Below are 16,447 nucleotides of genomic sequence, written 5' to 3' on the forward strand. Positions count from 1 at the left end.
CTGGTGGGTGTTGCTGGGCTGTTGGGTGTTGTTGGCTGCTGTCGGGGTGCTGTTGGGCTGTTGTTGGCCTGTTGCTTGGCTATTGCTGACTAGATTCAAGCATCTGCTTTGATCCACTACGGCCTCTGCCTCCACATAATCTCCAGCCGCCAGGGTGGGGCACCCGAGGGAACAGAATCTCCCAGACCAGACCTTCAGCCCTGATGTCCTGCCTGCAGTCACCTCTGACCACTCCCACGAGGAACACTCCCTGCGGTGGGCTGGGCCGGGCAGGTGGGCGCCCAACTCCCCGGGGCGTGCGGGGGGAGCAGGATTCCCAGGAGTCTGGCTCATCTGTCTCTGTCCGCGGACAGGCTCGGCCATGGCGGGCTGGCGGCTGATCTGGAAACGCATCTGCTTTACACTGATCGCTGGAGATATTTCCCCTGCGGAGGGCAGGGAGGGTCATGGCCATGGGGACAGGGACGGGCGGAGGGGACAGGGCCAGAGTCTGGCATTACACTACAAGGCTCCCGTGTTGCTGCGACGGTGAGGGTGTGGGTGCAGGTGTGGGTGTGGGCACAGGGGTGAGTGCAGGTGTATGTGTGGGTGCAGGGGTGTGTTGTGACGGTGAGGGTGTCGTGTCCCGGGCCCCCAGTCCCCACACCCTGGCCCCCCCACAGAGAATGGGCCCGGCCTGCCAGCTCTCCTATACCATGCTGGCCCCCCTCACTCACCCAAAGACCGCACTGGGGACCCCCACGGGCAGAGGTGTGGGCTGAGCCCCCATGGTCTGCGTGATGGCTCGTACCCGAGGGCGCAGCAGAGTACCCAGAGCTCAGCAGGCAGCACCCTTCATCCCGGGCGCCAGGTCTCCTCACAGCGGGCGGTGCTGAGGGAGGGAGGGAGGGGGGCCAGGGGCAGGGCACAGACTCCCCTCAGTCAGGCCGCCAACAGGGGAAACGACAGGCAGGCAGCAGGGGCCGTGCGGGCTGCACAGGGGCAGCCTCACCCAGGCCCCTTTGGGTGAGGCTGAAGTGGAGGCAGCTAGAGAAGAGGGCAGGTGGGCAGGTGGGGGTGCAGGTACGGGTGTGGGTGCAGGTGTGGGTGTGGGTGCAGGGGTGAGTGCAGGTGTGGCTGTGGGCGCAGGGGTGGGTGCAGGTGCGGATGTGGGCGCAGGTGTGGGTGCAGGTGTGGGTGCAGGTGCAGGGGTGGGTGCAGGTGTGGGTGCAGGTGCAGGGGTGGGTGCAGGGGTGAGTGCAGGTGTGGATGAAGGGGTGAGTGCAGGTGTGGGTGTGGGTGCAGGGGTGGGCGCAGGTGTGGGTGTGGGTGCAGGTGTGGGCGCAGGTGTATGTATGGACGCAGGGGTGAGTGCAGGTGTGGGTGTGGGCGCAGGTGTGGGGACAGGTGTATGTGTGGGTGCAGGGGTGAGTGCAGGTGTGGGTGTGGGGCTGGGCCCAGGGCTCAGTGCTCTCCCACCCCCATAGGCTGGGCAGGTAGGCTGGACACTCGGGGATCCTCGTCCCCACCCCTCACCCCAGTCCCTCCCAAGCACCCGGCCCCCCGATCTGAGGACTGCTAGACCCACCCAGGCCAGACCTGCACCCAGGAAGGTGGCTACAGGGCCAAGAAGAACCACAACCAGCAGAGATGCCGTAGAGGGAGAGGGAAGCCGGGCCAGGGGGCAAGGGTCAGGGCAAAGCAGGGAGAGGCGCCAAATCAGGCCTGGGAGGCCCAGAGCAGGGGGCAGAGGGCAGGGGGCAGGGGAGAGTGGCCAAGACCTGCCAGTGACAGGGACTTCGGGGCCTGTGGCAAGTAACAGGCTACACCCCGGGTGACACCCAGGCCCCTCGGGTGAGGCTGACGTGGAAGCAGCCAGAGAAGAGGGCAGGAGGGCAGAGAGCGTGCGGGGCGGCTGGGGACAGAATGTGGGGGGACAGAGGGGCCGCGCCTCATCTCCTTCCCAGCAGACCCCCAGCCTCGGGGTGAAGGTGAGGTGAGGTGAGGGGGCGGCAACCCCCCGGCCTCGGTGGCCACCACACGCAAGGACTTGTGTAGAGTAATTAATCACGAGCTAATGAGAAATGTGTTTTCTCTCCGGGCCTAGCCCCACATCATCTTCCTATTAGCTGAGGTTATTACAATAGTAATCATGCGTGCTCCAGGCACAAATTGGGTGTTTTGCTCCACTGCCACCAATTTAGAAAACCATTAATGGCGAGATAAAGCCCCCAGTGGATCACACCAGGCCAGGCGGGACTGGCGAGCGCCCCCAGCGGCCCCCACTCCCAGCTCTGCAGCCACACCCCGGCCACGAGGGCGCCCCCCAGGCTCCCAGGAGCCAGACAGGGTGGGCTGGGCGGTGCTCAGAAACTCTATGTACGTCACACGTGCACACAGCCCGCACTGTCGCTTGGGCAGGCTGGGCTCGTGCACGGGGTGTGAGGCCCAGGTCACCCCAGCCTTGCCCTGGGGGCCACTCTCTGGAGGGGGCAGGCTCCCCCCATTAGCCCCAACACGGCCCCCACCGGGGGCTCACTCACGAACACGCTTCCTCCCGGGGAGTGGAGTGTGACCACGTTAGGACGGTAAAAGCACAGTGCGCCAACGCTGGGAAAGTCTTCCTGTGGTTCGGTTTCGGGGGCCACACCCAGTGGTGCTCAGGGTCTGCCCCTGCCTTGGTGCTCAGAGGTACTGCGGGTGGAACCCAGCCTCCTGCATGCAAAGGGGCTGCCCTGACTCTGAGCCTCTCTCCAACCCCAAGAGATAGTCTGAGTTCTGAAACTGTCCCTCTTATCCCATGTATGTATCTGTGTGCATGTGTGCAGGTGTGTATGTGTGAACATGTGTGTGCATGTGTGTGCACTTATGTGTGCGCATGGGTGCAGGTGTGTCTGTGCATGCATGTACATGTGTATATGTGTGTGCACATGTGTGCTTGTATGTGTGTGCATGTGTGTACGTGCATGTGTATGTATCTAAGTCATGCAGAACTGTCCTGATGATTACTCAGACTCTCAGTTGCCAGGAGACTGCAAGTGGGGCCGGAGCAATAGCACAGCAGGAAGGGCGTTTGCCTTGCAAGCGGCCAACCGGGGTTCAATCCCCAGCACCACAAATGATCCCCCAAGCACCGCCAGAAGTGATCCCTGAGCACAAAGCCGGGAGTAAGCCCTGGGCACTGCCAGGTGTGGTCCCAAAACTAATCATCATCATCCCGTTGGTCGTCGAATTTCTCGAGCAGGCTCAGTAACGTCTCCATCCGTCCTAGCCCTGAGATGTTAGAAGCTTCTCTCTACTCTGCCTTCCCAACGATGCCACATTGGAGGCTCTTTCAGGGTCAGGGGAATGAGGCCCAGCTTGTTACTGGCTTTGGCATATGAATACACCATGGGAAGCCTGCGAGGCTGTCCCAGGTGGGCAGGAAACTCTCAGTAGCTTGTCAGTTTCTCCCAGAGGGAGAAGTAGGTTATAAGATATAACCAAAACTAAAACAAAGCAAAATAAAATAGACCATCCCACGCCGGGAACAGACGTCCGTCCATGTGAACTCCTCTCAGGAACTCTAGGAAAGGCTCCAGATCATGGGGCCTGTGGAGACCCCTTCAGCCCACCCCACTCACCCCTCCTCCCACACACACACACCAACATCAAAGCGAGTCGCCGCGCCTCATGCAGCCACCAGGGCTGCCACGGCTCCAGCCACATCCCTGGGAGAGGAAGCCTTTCAGGGCACAGACCCGCCCGAGATTCCTCACGGGGTCAGGGTGCCGGTGCTGGCAGGGCCAGCCCAACGTCTATCCAGAAGTTTGTCTCAGCCCGGAGCTCAGAGGGTAAGGCCAGAGCACAGCGCCTCACAGAGGGAGCTGCCTGTGCCCAGAGCCCGTGTCAGTGTGAAGCTCTTTCCCACACTCGCAGCCCCTGGGAACCCCCCTGCTCTCTCCGGCCCCCTCACGGGCCTGCGAGCACCCAGGACTTCAAGGGTGCTGCTGAGCTCCGACCCCCATGGGGGGCATCCGAGGCTCTTGGGGTGCTCGGGCATTGTGGGAGGGGGCGTGCTCACGCCTCAGCTAGGGGTCCCGCCTTCCCTTCCCTCACAGCTCTCACCTCTCTCTGCAGCACGTTTTCTTTTTATTTTCTCTCCCTTTTAATAAAAATTTCTCCGCTTAAAAGATAGAATAGGGGGCTGGAGCGATAGCACAGTGGGTAGGGTGTTTACCTTGCACATGGCCAACCTGGGTTCGATCCCCGGCATCCCATAGGGTCCCCTGGCACGACCAGGAGTGATTCCTGAGTGCAGAGCCAGGAGTAGCCCCTGAGCCGTAACTAAATAAATATAAAGAGAGAGCAAACGCTAGTACAATGGGCAGGGTGTTTGTCGGGCACACGGCCGACCGGGTTTAATCCCCGGCACCCTCTATGACCCCCCGATCACCAGGGGTGATCCCTAAATGCAGAGGCAGGAGTCAGTCCTGGGCACTGACTCCACCACCCCACCCTTGCCAAAAAATATATTTTGAGAAGAGAAGCTGTCTGCCACCTACACCACGTGGGGTTCAGGGGTGATGAGGCCGGAGAAGCCTGGGCGGCCAGCTGATTGGGCGCCTGGTCCACTCAGCACCCCGGGAAATCTACCAAGCAAACCAACAGGAAGTACCCCCGTTACACACCCCTCACATGGCTCTGGCATGGGGGAGGGGGTGTCACTCTGGGAAAGACGCTTTAGCGATGGCAGTTCTGTTTCCAGGGGGCCTGGGGGGTCTCCTGATGTCGGGGGCTGGGGAGGGGGTGCCCGAGCTGAGCTGTGCAGGGGACACTGAGGCAGGCAGGCAGGCTCCCGCTGAGGCCCCAGGCTGGCGCCTTTCCACCACGCATGCCCTGGCAGGCCTGGGCTGGACGGCGGAGGGTGGCCTGGGAGGCCCGTCCCAAGAGAACCAACTGCACCCTGGGAGGGACCGTCCACGGGTGCTCAGGCTCCCACCGCCCTGTATCTGCCGGTGAGGTCAAGACTCCCTGCAGCTAATTAGCCGCAATCAGCTCAGCTCCCGAGGCCCTGGGGGCAGGGGGGCCCAGGCTTCCTTCCCCCCTGCAGCGAAGGCACAGTCGGGGGTGGAGGCCGGGGGCAGAAAAGCGGGGAGCAGCGGCAGCTGTCGGGCGGAGGGGCTGGAGTGGATAATCCCGGGGGACGGAAGGTGGCGGCTGGCTGCTTCTTTCTTTTCCTTTTCAGTTAAATATTGAGTCCTTACAAGAAGCAGCGAGGAAGTGCTTTGTAGAACAAAGCCCCTCCCGGCCTTCTCGGCAGCGGAGGCAGCAAACAAGGCTGGCAAAGAGAGGGTTGGAAGGGCTTTCTTCTCCACCCGCCCCAAAGGAAGGGGCGCGACTGTCCTGGCCCGCAGCCAGGAGCTGTACCACGGAATGACAGACAGATGTGAAGATGGAAGGAAGGATGGATGGATGGATGGATGGTGGATGGATGATGGATGGATGGATGGATGGATGGATGGATGGATGGGTGGATGGTGGATGGACGGATGGTGGATGGATGATGGATGGATGGATGGGTGGATGGATGGTGGAGGGATGGTGGAGGGATGGGTAGATGGATGGATGGATGGTGGGTGGATGGATGGATGGATGGGTGGGTGGATGGATGGATGGATGGATGGATGGGTGGATGGATGGATGGATGGATGGTGGATGGATGGTGGATGGATGGATGGATGGTGGATGGATGATGGATGGATGGGTGGGTGGATGGATGGATGGATGGTGGATGGATGGATGGATGGATGGATGGGTGGGTGGTGGATGGATGGTGGATAGATGGATGGATGGTAGATGGATGATGGATGGATGGGTGGGTGGATGGATGGATGGATGGATGGGTGGATGGATGGATGGATGGATGGATGGTGGATGGATGGATGGATGGTGGATGGATGATGGATGGATGGGTGGGTGGATGGATGGATGGATGGATGGATGGATGGGTGGATGGATGGATGGATGGATGGTGGATGGATGGTGGATGGATGGATGGATGGTGGATGGATGATGGATGGATGGATGGTGGATGGATGGATGCATGGTGGATAGATGGATGGATGGATGGTGGATGGATGGATGCATGGTGGATAGATGGATGGATGGATGGATGGATGGATGGATGGATGGGTGGATGGATGGTGGATAGATGGTAGATGGATGGATGGATGGATGGATGGGTGGATGGACATATAGATGGAGGATGGATGGTCATATAGATGGAGGGATGGACAGATAGATGGATGGGTGGACAGATGGATGGAGGGATGGACAGATGAACAGATGGACATATGGATGACCTGACAAATGGATGAATGGACATATGGATGGAAGATGGATGGAGAGATGGACAGATGGACGGATGACTGGATGGATATATAGATGAATGATGGGATAGACGGATGGGTGGATGAGTGGACGGTGGTCCTGCTGGGCACTCGGGTGGGTGGTGGGGACCTGCTGAGAGCCAGCAGCCCTGCAGTGTGCGAGCCTGCTTGGCCTGTGGCCCGGGGGCCCGGGGGCTCCTGCTGAGCCGGTGGCAGCGAGGCTGGGAGCGGCTGCCCGTGCATGCAAATGAGGCGGCTGCATAATTAATCAACATCAAATAGTTTCATTAAGAGACTGGGGTGTTGAGGCTGTTAGTCTTTTAAAAAGGAAAAAAAGCAGAACTGAAGCAGCAGGAAGGGGACGAGAGGAAGGAGGAGTGTGGGGAAGCCCCGAGGAGGGGAGGCTGCTATCGAGGCCGCCAACCCCCAGTCCCGACCATGTGCCCCTCCTGCCCACCTCTCCAGCCCGAGGCACAGGCGGGAGCCCCGCCCCCCCTGCTTGGCCTGGGCAGTGGGCACCCTGGCTCAGTGCCACGGGCGGGGGGTGCCCCGGCAGAACCGGCCGCCCTGGCTCAGGCTCCCCTGGCCTCTGTCCACCCCTCCCCCTCCGTGGTTCCCGGGTCTTGGCCGGAGGCCTTTGGCTCGGGCAGCCCAGCCAGGAACAGGCCTCCCGGGGCCCCCACACCGGCCCGGGTGTGACCGATCACACAGGCTTGAGAATGGGCCTGCACCCCTAGCCCGGAACTCTGCCCTCCCCAGGAGGTACAGCCCTGGGGCGAGGGGTCCCCCTCTCCTGGAGCCACACACGAGTCCAAAGCAGTGTCACCCGGGATGGGTGATACCGCCTGGGGGGAGGGGACCGAAGGAACTGTCCACGGGGTCAGCAGAAGCAGCAGTAGGTGAAGGGGGCCCGGGATGGGGAGCTTTGCCTGGTCCCTTAAAGAAAGCTGATTTCTAGGGGGTAGCACTGTAGCACTGTCATCCCGTTGCTCATCAATTTGCTCCAGCGGGCAAGTAACGTCTCATTGTGAGACTTGTTGTTACTGTTTTTGGCATATCGAATACCCCACGGGGAGCTTGCCAGGCTCTGCCGTGTGGACGAGATACTCTGAGTAGCTTGCCGGGCTCTCCGAGAGGGACGGAGGAATCGAACCTGGGTCGGCTGCATGCAAGGCCAATGCCCTACCCACTGTGCTATCGCTCCAGTCCTTCTAGGGGATATGGGGCAATATTTTGTTTTCTGGAAAGGGGCAGAGGTCAAATCCGTTTGGAGCACTGCGTCGTGTCAGAATGAGAACTCTTTACTTCCGGGTGGATTGCTGGTCCTGACAGGGCCTCAGAGCTGCTGGCCGGAAGGGAGGGGGTTCACTTTTAGAGAACAGGGTGGTCAGCGGTGAATGGCCCTCGCTGTCCTGGTCATTGGAAGGACGGAGGGAGGAGGCTCCCGGGATCACAGACAGATGCAGGCTGTTCCCGCCTGCTGTGCCGCCTCCGGCCCCCTCCCCAGTCCCCAGACTGTGGCCGGCTCTGCACCCAGCCCCAGGGACAGGCCGAGACGCCCGACTGACCGAGGGGACTCCCCAGGCAGGGGGGTTGTTGGAATCCCAGTGAGGAGATGGGAGATCTGACCCAGGCCACATGGGACAGGGCGGGCTCCATCCTGGGGAAGACCCCAGAGGCTGTAGGTTCTGCCCGTGGGAGACCCCACCCAGGAGAAGCACCAAGTCAGGGCAGCCCGAGTACTGTCCAGTGAGACCAAAGACGAGAGGGAGGGAGGGAGGGAGAGAGAGAGAGAGAGAGAGAGAGAGAGAGAGAGAGAGAGAGAGAGAGAGAGAGAGAAGGAGAGGAGGAGGAGGAAGAGGATGAGGGAATGGAGGGAGGAAGAGAGGGGAGGGGAAGGGAAGGGAGGAGAGATGGGGTAGGGGGAGGGAAGGGAAGGGAAGGGAAGGGGAGGGAAGGGAAGGGAAGGGAAGGGGAGGGGAGGGGAGAGGAGGGAAGGGAAGGGAAGGGAAGGGAAGGGAAGGGAAGGGAAGGGAAGGGAAGGGAAGGGGAGGGGAGGGAAGGGAAGGGAAGGGAAGGGAAGGGGAGGGGAGGGGAGGGGAGGGGAGGGGAGGGGAGGGAAGGGAAGGGAAGGGAAGGGAAGGGAAGGGAAGGGAAGGGAAGGGAAGGGAAGGGAAGGGAAGGGAAGGGAAGGGAAGGGAAGGGAAGGGAAGGGAAGGGAAGGGAAGGGAAGGAGAGAAGAATGGAAGGGAGGGGAGGGGAGGAGAGGGGAAGGGAGGGGAGGGACAGTAGGGAATGGGAGGGAGGGCAGGGAGGGGAGAGGGAGCAGGAGAGGCAGGAGGGACTGCAGGTGGCCAGGGCTCAGGGGGGCTCAGGGCAGGGGGCGCAGTGTGGGCTCAGAGTGCTGAGAAGCCCCGGGGTCCAGGTAGGAAACGTCATCCGGGAGGCAGGGAAGCATGGAGGCCAGCCAGCAGGACAGGGGTGATCCCAACACCCAGAGAGTGCCCTGAACACCAACAGGTGTGATCCCTGTCCCAGAGAGCCTGACACGGCCGGGTGGGATCTGAACACCCCAACAGAAACGCACACAGGAAAGGGAGCCCAGGGGCTGGAGTAATAGCACAGCGGGGAGGGCATTTGCCTTGCACGTGACCAACCCAGGTTCGATCCCTGCATCCCATATGGTCCCCTGAGCACCGCCAGGAGTCATTCCTGAGTGCAGAGCCAGGAGGAACCCCTGTGCATCGCTGGGTGTGATCCAAACACCAAAAAAAAAAAGGGAGCCCAGGCCAGCTGCTGGTCGGCTCAGTGGGCAGGGCCCAGGGTGCACAGAGGTCAGTCAGCCCCACACCGACCCGGAGACAAGGTCAGCCTGGCCCGCAGAGCCCCCCCTCTACACCCCCAGGGCCAGGTCCCTGCCGGCGACAGCCACAGCCACGCTCCACGTGGAAACCCCACACCCACCGCACCTGCACACCCCAGGAGGCAGCTACAGAGGTGGGGGGTGGGGGGCACCCAGCTTGCACCCGGCTGCTTCTCCCCTGCAGCCGGTTTCCTCTGGGGTGGGCGCTGAGGGGCAGCAGGAGAGGGGCTGAGCCCCGGCAGCCCCCCGCCTTCCCCCCCGGGAGCACTGGTGACACCCCCTAATGAGGAAATAAGGATGCAGGAGCCAGCAGCACCCCGAGGCCCCCCCAGCCCGCCGCCCTCGCCTCTCCACCGGACTTATCGCTCGTCACAGGATGTTTACAATAATTTTTAATTTGGGCAATTATTAATCACTTTTCTATCTGCCTCATTTGCATAATAATTAGTCATCTCACTGTTTGGCATGCCCGTGAATGACAGTGCTTTAAATTGAATTAAGATTTTAATATTCTATTTTCCTGCTTTCTTCCCCCTCCACACGCTAATCAAAGTCAGATTTGGCAGCGAGAGGCGGGCGGGGAGGCGGCTGCTGGCGCGGGGCTCGCCCGTCTGCGGCAGGGACAGCGGCCACCCCCAGCCCACACACGGCACCTGAGGACTGAGCCCCCTTGCCCGGGCAGTAGGGTACTGGGAAGAGGGGGTCCTGCACCCGAGGGGGAGCTGGGGGAGGAGGAAGCCCCTTCCCTGCCTCCCTCTGCCGCCGGAGGAAGCAGAGAAGGACATCAAAGACCCCAGCCTGCCCCACTGTCACCTTCCAGGCCCCTCTGGGAGGGGCTGCGACCTCAGGCCACCGACTCTTCAGCTGGATGAAAACTCCTCTCTCGAGGGCTGGAGCAGTAGTACAGTGGGGAGGGTGTTTGCCTTGCATGCGGCCAACCCGGGTTCGATCCCCGGCAGGGGGTGATACTTGAGAGCACAGAACCAGGAGTAAGCCTCGAACATCATCGTGTGACCCCAAAAAGCAAAAGGAAAAGAAAACAGAAAAAAAATTTAATTAAAAAAAATCCTCTCTTGGGGCTGGAGCGATAGTACAGCAGGGAGAGCGTTTGCCTCGCAAGCGGCCAACCAGGGTTCGATTCCCAGCATCCCATATGGTCCCCCGAGCAATGCCAGGGGTAATTCCTGAGTGTATGAGCCAGGGGTAACCTCCTCAAACCCCCCCAAACAAGCCAAGCAGAGGGGAGGCACGCGGCTCCACTTCCTGCATTTGCTCCCAGTTGCTACGGCAACCCCATGGTCGGCCACCTCAGTCCCCTTGGCCAGTCCCCAGTCCCCATGGGTGGGACACCAGGGAACCCGCTCTGAGGATAGTGCACGGGGCGGAGCCTAGTCATGATCCCTGGGTCGGAGGGTGACCAGAGGGTGACACCTGGGCCTCCCTGGCAGGGAGTACTGACAGAGGCTGAGGGCTGAGGGGGAGTGAGAAGCTTGGAGGAGGTGGGGGGTGGCGTGGATGCGAGCCACCAAACCCTCTGCCCACACAGGAGGACAGGAGGGGCCCCTGCCCGGGCCGGGAAGGAAGAGAAGGCGTGGGATAGGGGCAGAGGACGGCGCTATCCCACAGGTGTCCAGCAGAGGGCAGCCCTCCCCCCTTGCCCCAGCTCTTCCTCAGGGCGCAGAAATGCAAAATCAGCCCCAGGCATTTCAAAAGCACGTCCCTGAAGGGGGGGGCACTCAAAACCCGGGAGGGGGCACCTGCTGGGACCCAGCATCCGTGCTCTGGCTGCCAGGTGTGCGGGGCCTGGAGGCGGGGGCCTGGGAGCAGGGGTGCACGGCCCCTGGTGGGCAGGAGGCGGACATGGATCCCGGAGAATGTCCTTCCCTTCTCTCCGCGATAACTGCAGGAGTCAGCAGGGGGTGTCCGGCCCCCAGCCCCACCCCACGGCCCCTTGGAAGGACAGGAGTGAGGGAACCGTGGAAATAAAGCAGCTTTGTTTGAAAGCTCCCGCCAAGGCACCAAGGGCAGGCAGGGGCCTGGGAGAGGCGCTGACCCTTATCCAGGCTGCCGGACTCATCTGACCCCCAGGGCAAGCAGAGGCCTCCGCTGGAGGGCACGGCCGTGTCCGGCATGCAGACACCGTCCTGGACACGGATGCAGCGCCAAGGTGGGAGCTCATGGAGACTCCGTGACCAGGGCCAGGCGCAGAGGACAAAGGAGAGTGTGACCTTGCCGGGACACTCCGGTTTTCGTGGGGCCACGCAGGAGCTGGGCTCCCCGCCACTGGCCACCTCTGACTTGCTGTCCCTCAGGGCTCCTATGACCAGGGTGACCAGCCCCTCTGGGCGTCCTTCCCCCATGCGCCTTCCCCGCCCTCTCGAGGCGTCCCCTCCTCCACGGCTGGTGGCAAAGGGGGAAGGGTACACCGTCTCTCCAAAGCCAAGACCCCAGGGAAAAGGCCCAGCAGACCCCTCGGGGCAGAGGCCTCTAGACGGCCCAGGCTAGTGGCCACAGCCCGGGGCCCTCCCTGCTCCTCCCTCGCCCTGATGGGGGTGTGACCGGGAGAGACCCAGGATGTTGACCTGGCCCTGGTGCCCACCCCCTTCTGCCCTCATGGCCCCCACCTTTCTTCCTTCCTCTCTCCCTCTCCCTCTCCATCCCTCTCCCTCCCTCTCTCCCCCTTCCTTTCTTCCTCTCTCTTCTTCTCTCTTCTTCTCTCTCCCTCTCTCTCTTCCTCTCTCTCCTCTCTCCCTTCCTCTCTTCCTTTCTCTCCCTCTCTCTCTTCCTCTCTCTCCCGCTCTCTCCCTTCCTCTCTCTCTCTTCCTCTTCTTCTTTTCTTCCTTCTTCTTCTTCTTCTTCTTCTTCTTCTTCTTCTTCTTCTTCTTCTTCTTCTTCTTCTTCTTCTTCTTCTTCTTCTTCTTCTTCTTCTTCTTCTTCTTCTTCTTCTTCTTCTTCTTCCGCCTCCTCCTCCCTCCTCCTCCTCCTCCTCCTCCTTCTCCTCCTCCTCCTCCTTCTTCTTGTCACGCCCAGCAGTGATCCGGATTTACTCCTGGCTCTGTGCTCAGGGATTACTCCTGCCTCGGGGGACCATATGGGGTGCCGAGGATCAAACCCAGGTGGGCCCGTGCACAGCAAGCACCTGGACCTCTGTATAGTCCTTCCGGCCCTGCTAACTGCCTCTTAAGTCTAAATATGCAGGTGGGAAAGGCTGTAGTTTCCTAAAAGAGGGTCCAAATTTGCCTAAAAAACAATAAAGCATGATGGCTGGAGGGCCTGCTCGGGATGCAGGTGTGTGCTGAGAGCAGACTGTGGACCAAACATGATGGCCGCCTAGTGCCTGTATTGCAAACCGTAACACCGAGAAGGAGAGAGTAAGAGGGAATGTGCCTGCCGGGGGCGGGGGGGGAGCGGGTGGGGGAGGGACACTGGGAACATTGGTGATGGAGAATGGCACGGGTGGAGGGATGGGTACTCGAACACTGTATGACCTAACCCTAACCCTAACCCTAACCCTAACCCTATCTGTAACTGTATCTCACGGGGATTCATTAAAATCAATCAATCAATCAATCAAGTAGATCTTCCACCTAGAAAAAAAGGTTTCCAAAGTCCAAGTAAAGGAGACTATGATCAAAATCCAACTACCAGGAGGTCTCTTAAGAAATCCTTTCCATACTGAAGGCAAGGTTAAAGGGCATGGCATGCAGCACAGAGCCAGACTGAGGCCCTCAGGGCCCACCCAGGTCGCTTCCAGCCCCGAAAAGGCGAACCACACTGCCCTCTAGCAGTCAACCTGGGAAACAGCAGCCTGTCCCCGGGATCGGGGCTGGGGCGGCTGCCCCCAAGACTGGCCCTGACTGGGGGCAGGAGTTTCTCAGCAGCTCCCTGGGACCCAGACACATGCCCTCTCCTCAGTCTCTGGAACATTTTTTTTTCTTTTTGGGTCACACCTTCGATGCTCAGGGTTTACTCTTGGCTTTTGCACTCAGGAATTACTCCTGGAGGTACTGTGTCACTGTATCACTGTCATCCCGTTGCTCATCGATTTGCTCGAGCGGGCACCAGTAACGTCTCCATTGTGAGACTTGTTACTGTTTTTGGCATATTGAATACGCCACGGGTAGTTTGCCAGGCTCTGCCGTGCGGGCGGGATACTCTCAGTAGCTTGCCGAGCTCTCTGAGAGGGGCGGAGGAATCGAACCCGGGTCAGCCGCGTGCAAGGCCAACACCCTGCCCACTATGCTATAGCTCTGGCCAGGGAAACATATGGGATGCCAGGGATTGAACCCAGGTCAGCCACGTGCAAGGCAAACGCCCTACCCGCTGGACTATGGCTCCAACCCCTGGAAACAGATTTTTAAACATTCCTTAAGAAAACAGTTTCCAAACTCCAGCACTCCTGTGCCCATTTGGGCTTGTTGAACAAAACTAACAAGGCTGGGCGTCTTCCACAGCCCACACTCAGAGCTTTGAGGGCTGGGAAGTCCAAGGGCAGGGAGCCCGCAGAGCCGGGGGGTACCTGTGGGTGTCTGGCTGCCCTTGCAGGAGCACGCTGAGGCCCCGCCGCCGAGGGCTCCCTCCCGTACTCCCCCTCCAGTGCTCCCCCCGAAGATCCCATCAGCATGATTTGGGCTGGGGTGTCAACTAAGGAACTGGGGCTGGGAGCCTCGACAAGGAGCTCAAAAATGCCCTCAGCGTGAGTTGTTCTGAGAACAGCACAGCCCCACCTGGCCACACCTGGAGGTCAGGGCGGGGCCCACTGCCTCGCCTCAGAGCGGCCTCCTGCAGGGGGCTGGGCGACAGAACAGTTTACAGAGGACACAGACATCGGCAGGGCAGAGACAAGGTCCTGGGCCGAGATCCCCCGGGGACAACTTTTAATGTGGGGGGAGGACCCTGTAGGCCACACCTGGCAGTGCTCAGGGGTTACTCCTTACTCTGTGCTCAGGAGGGGCCTCTGGCAGAGTTCAGGCGGGTCTGAACCAGGGTTAGCCACATGCAAAGCCTCACCTCCTGTGCTCGCTCTCCAGTGCTCCCTGGGAAGTCTGTCTTTCCTCTTTCTTTTTTTTTCATTCTTTATTCTTTCTTTCTCTTTCTCTTTTTCTTTCTTTGTTTCTTTTGTTTTGGGGCCATACCCAATGAGTTTTATAAAAACATAAGATAAAAATAAGCATTTTAGGGGGCTGGAGTGATAGTACAGTGGGTAGGGTGTTTGCCTTGCATGCAGCCAACCCAGATTCGATCCCGGACATCCTGTATGGTCCCCTGAGCACCGCCAGGAGTAATTCCTGAGTGTAGAGCCAGGAGTAACCCCTGTGTATTGCTGGGTGTGACCAAAAAAGAAAAAAAAATAGTTTTGAGAAGGAGCCAAAGTACCCGACTGGCGATGTGGAGCTCAGTGTGGGCGCCTGGAGCGGGACCCCCGCCTGAGCTCACTCACCAGCACCGCGGGGCTTCTTTCCTGCACTTGGTCCCTCGAGGGGCAGCTCCAGCCCACAAACGCTGACTCGAGACCCGACTCCAGCTCTGCTTCCTCTCTCCGAGCCTTTCCGACAGCCAGCCGCTGGCCGGTTTAGGCAACTGTCCCCCTAGGCTGCCGGGACCCCAGCTGAGACTCCCCAGCGGGGCCGAGAGCTCCTTTGGGCTCTTCCGCTCTCCAGCGGCTCCGGACTCCCCACTGCAGACAGCCGGTGGCCAGTCTTCCCCCGGGAGTCTGGAAGCTGCACCAGCGCAGCAGTGACGCGGGCGGCCGCCCCCCAAGACCCTGCTCCCCTCGCCCCGGAGTGCCGTCTGCGTCTCGGACCCCCGCCCACCCAGGAGAGGAAAAAGCTTTGCCTCCTCAGGGGCTGGCCTGGGACCTCTGCCAGGCTCCACTGCTCCACAAAGCCGGCCGTGCCCAGAGCAGCGCTGGACGCCCACCATCGCTGGCGTGGGGAGGCCACGCCCTCCCACCGGCCCCGTCGGAGGGGACCCTGGACCTGCGTGAGTGAGGCGACAAGGCCAGACTGAACACCAGAGGCTGCCGGGGCACCAACTGCCTACTCTGGTGAAGCCGGACCTCGCTTCTGGGGCTGGGCTCGGAGTCTAGCCTACAGGGCACCGGGCTCCCCCAAGGCCCGCACACAGGACACTGACACGTCCTCACGAGGCCCCTCCCGCGCCCCTCCTCACTTCCTCATTATTCTCCTTCAGTTTCCTGGCCCCGCACCCCCCCACCCCCACCCAGATGTATTCTAGTGAATTCGGTTCAGATCCTCCTTGGGAGAGTAACGTTGGTGCTGGCGTTGGCTGCGCTGTCTGGGACCTTCCTTTTCTCTCTCCGCTGTCCGCTGCTCGGCATGCAGGTCCCGCACGTGTCTCTGCCCCGTTTTACTTCTCAACTCCCGAGCGGGCCGACGTGTAAGCTGCTGCCAGCTTCTCCCTACCCAGACTGTGCACAGACAAACAGCCTTGTGCAGAACTCCCGGTGGATTTGTGCGGGCTTCTCTGAGGACACAGCCAGGAGTGTGGCTTTGATGTGCACACATATTACACGATGTGTGGTCTGTACACACCTACTACACTAGGCAACTGTTACTGTATTCAAAATCACCTCAAAAACGAGCAGTTTAATATAGAATCACATCCTCAGAGTGAGAGAAAACGCCTGCAAATCCTCTATCTGATAAGATACCTGCAATGAGAATGAAGAATGCTACAGGAGTTTGTGTTTTTGTATGGTTGGGCATGTGTGTGTGTGTCTGTGTGTGTGTATGTGACAAATAACACAACTGAAAATGGGCAGAGGACTCGAATAAATATTTCTCTCGAGATGATACACTGGGCTGTTCAATAACATTAGGCATTAGAGAAATGTGGCAGATCAAAACCACAATAGCAACTCCACCCCCACTGGGACGGCTATAGTCCAGAAGATGGAGAATAACAACGCTGAGGAGGGTATGGATGAAGCCGGAACTTTCATCTACTGCCCTGGCCATTCTGTGGCTCCTGAACAAGTGAACCATGGAGTTGCACCGGCTCAACAACTCAACAGTGAGAAAAAGGCAAACACAGGTCCACGTGAAAAACCATGATGGCAGAATGCACATGAGCTGTGAAGTGGAAACAACTTAGATATCCATCAACTGGTGGACACACCGTGGAAACAGTTTCCAGCCATACCGAGAAATATTTCTCAGCCAGGAAAAGGAATGAAATGCTCATTCGTACTGGGGGACCCTTGGAAATATGC

The sequence above is a fragment of the Sorex araneus genome, chromosome 3 (assembly GCF_027595985.1).
Source record: "Sorex araneus isolate mSorAra2 chromosome 3, mSorAra2.pri, whole genome shotgun sequence".
NCBI classification, from domain to species: Eukaryota; Metazoa; Chordata; class Mammalia; order Eulipotyphla; family Soricidae; genus Sorex; species Sorex araneus.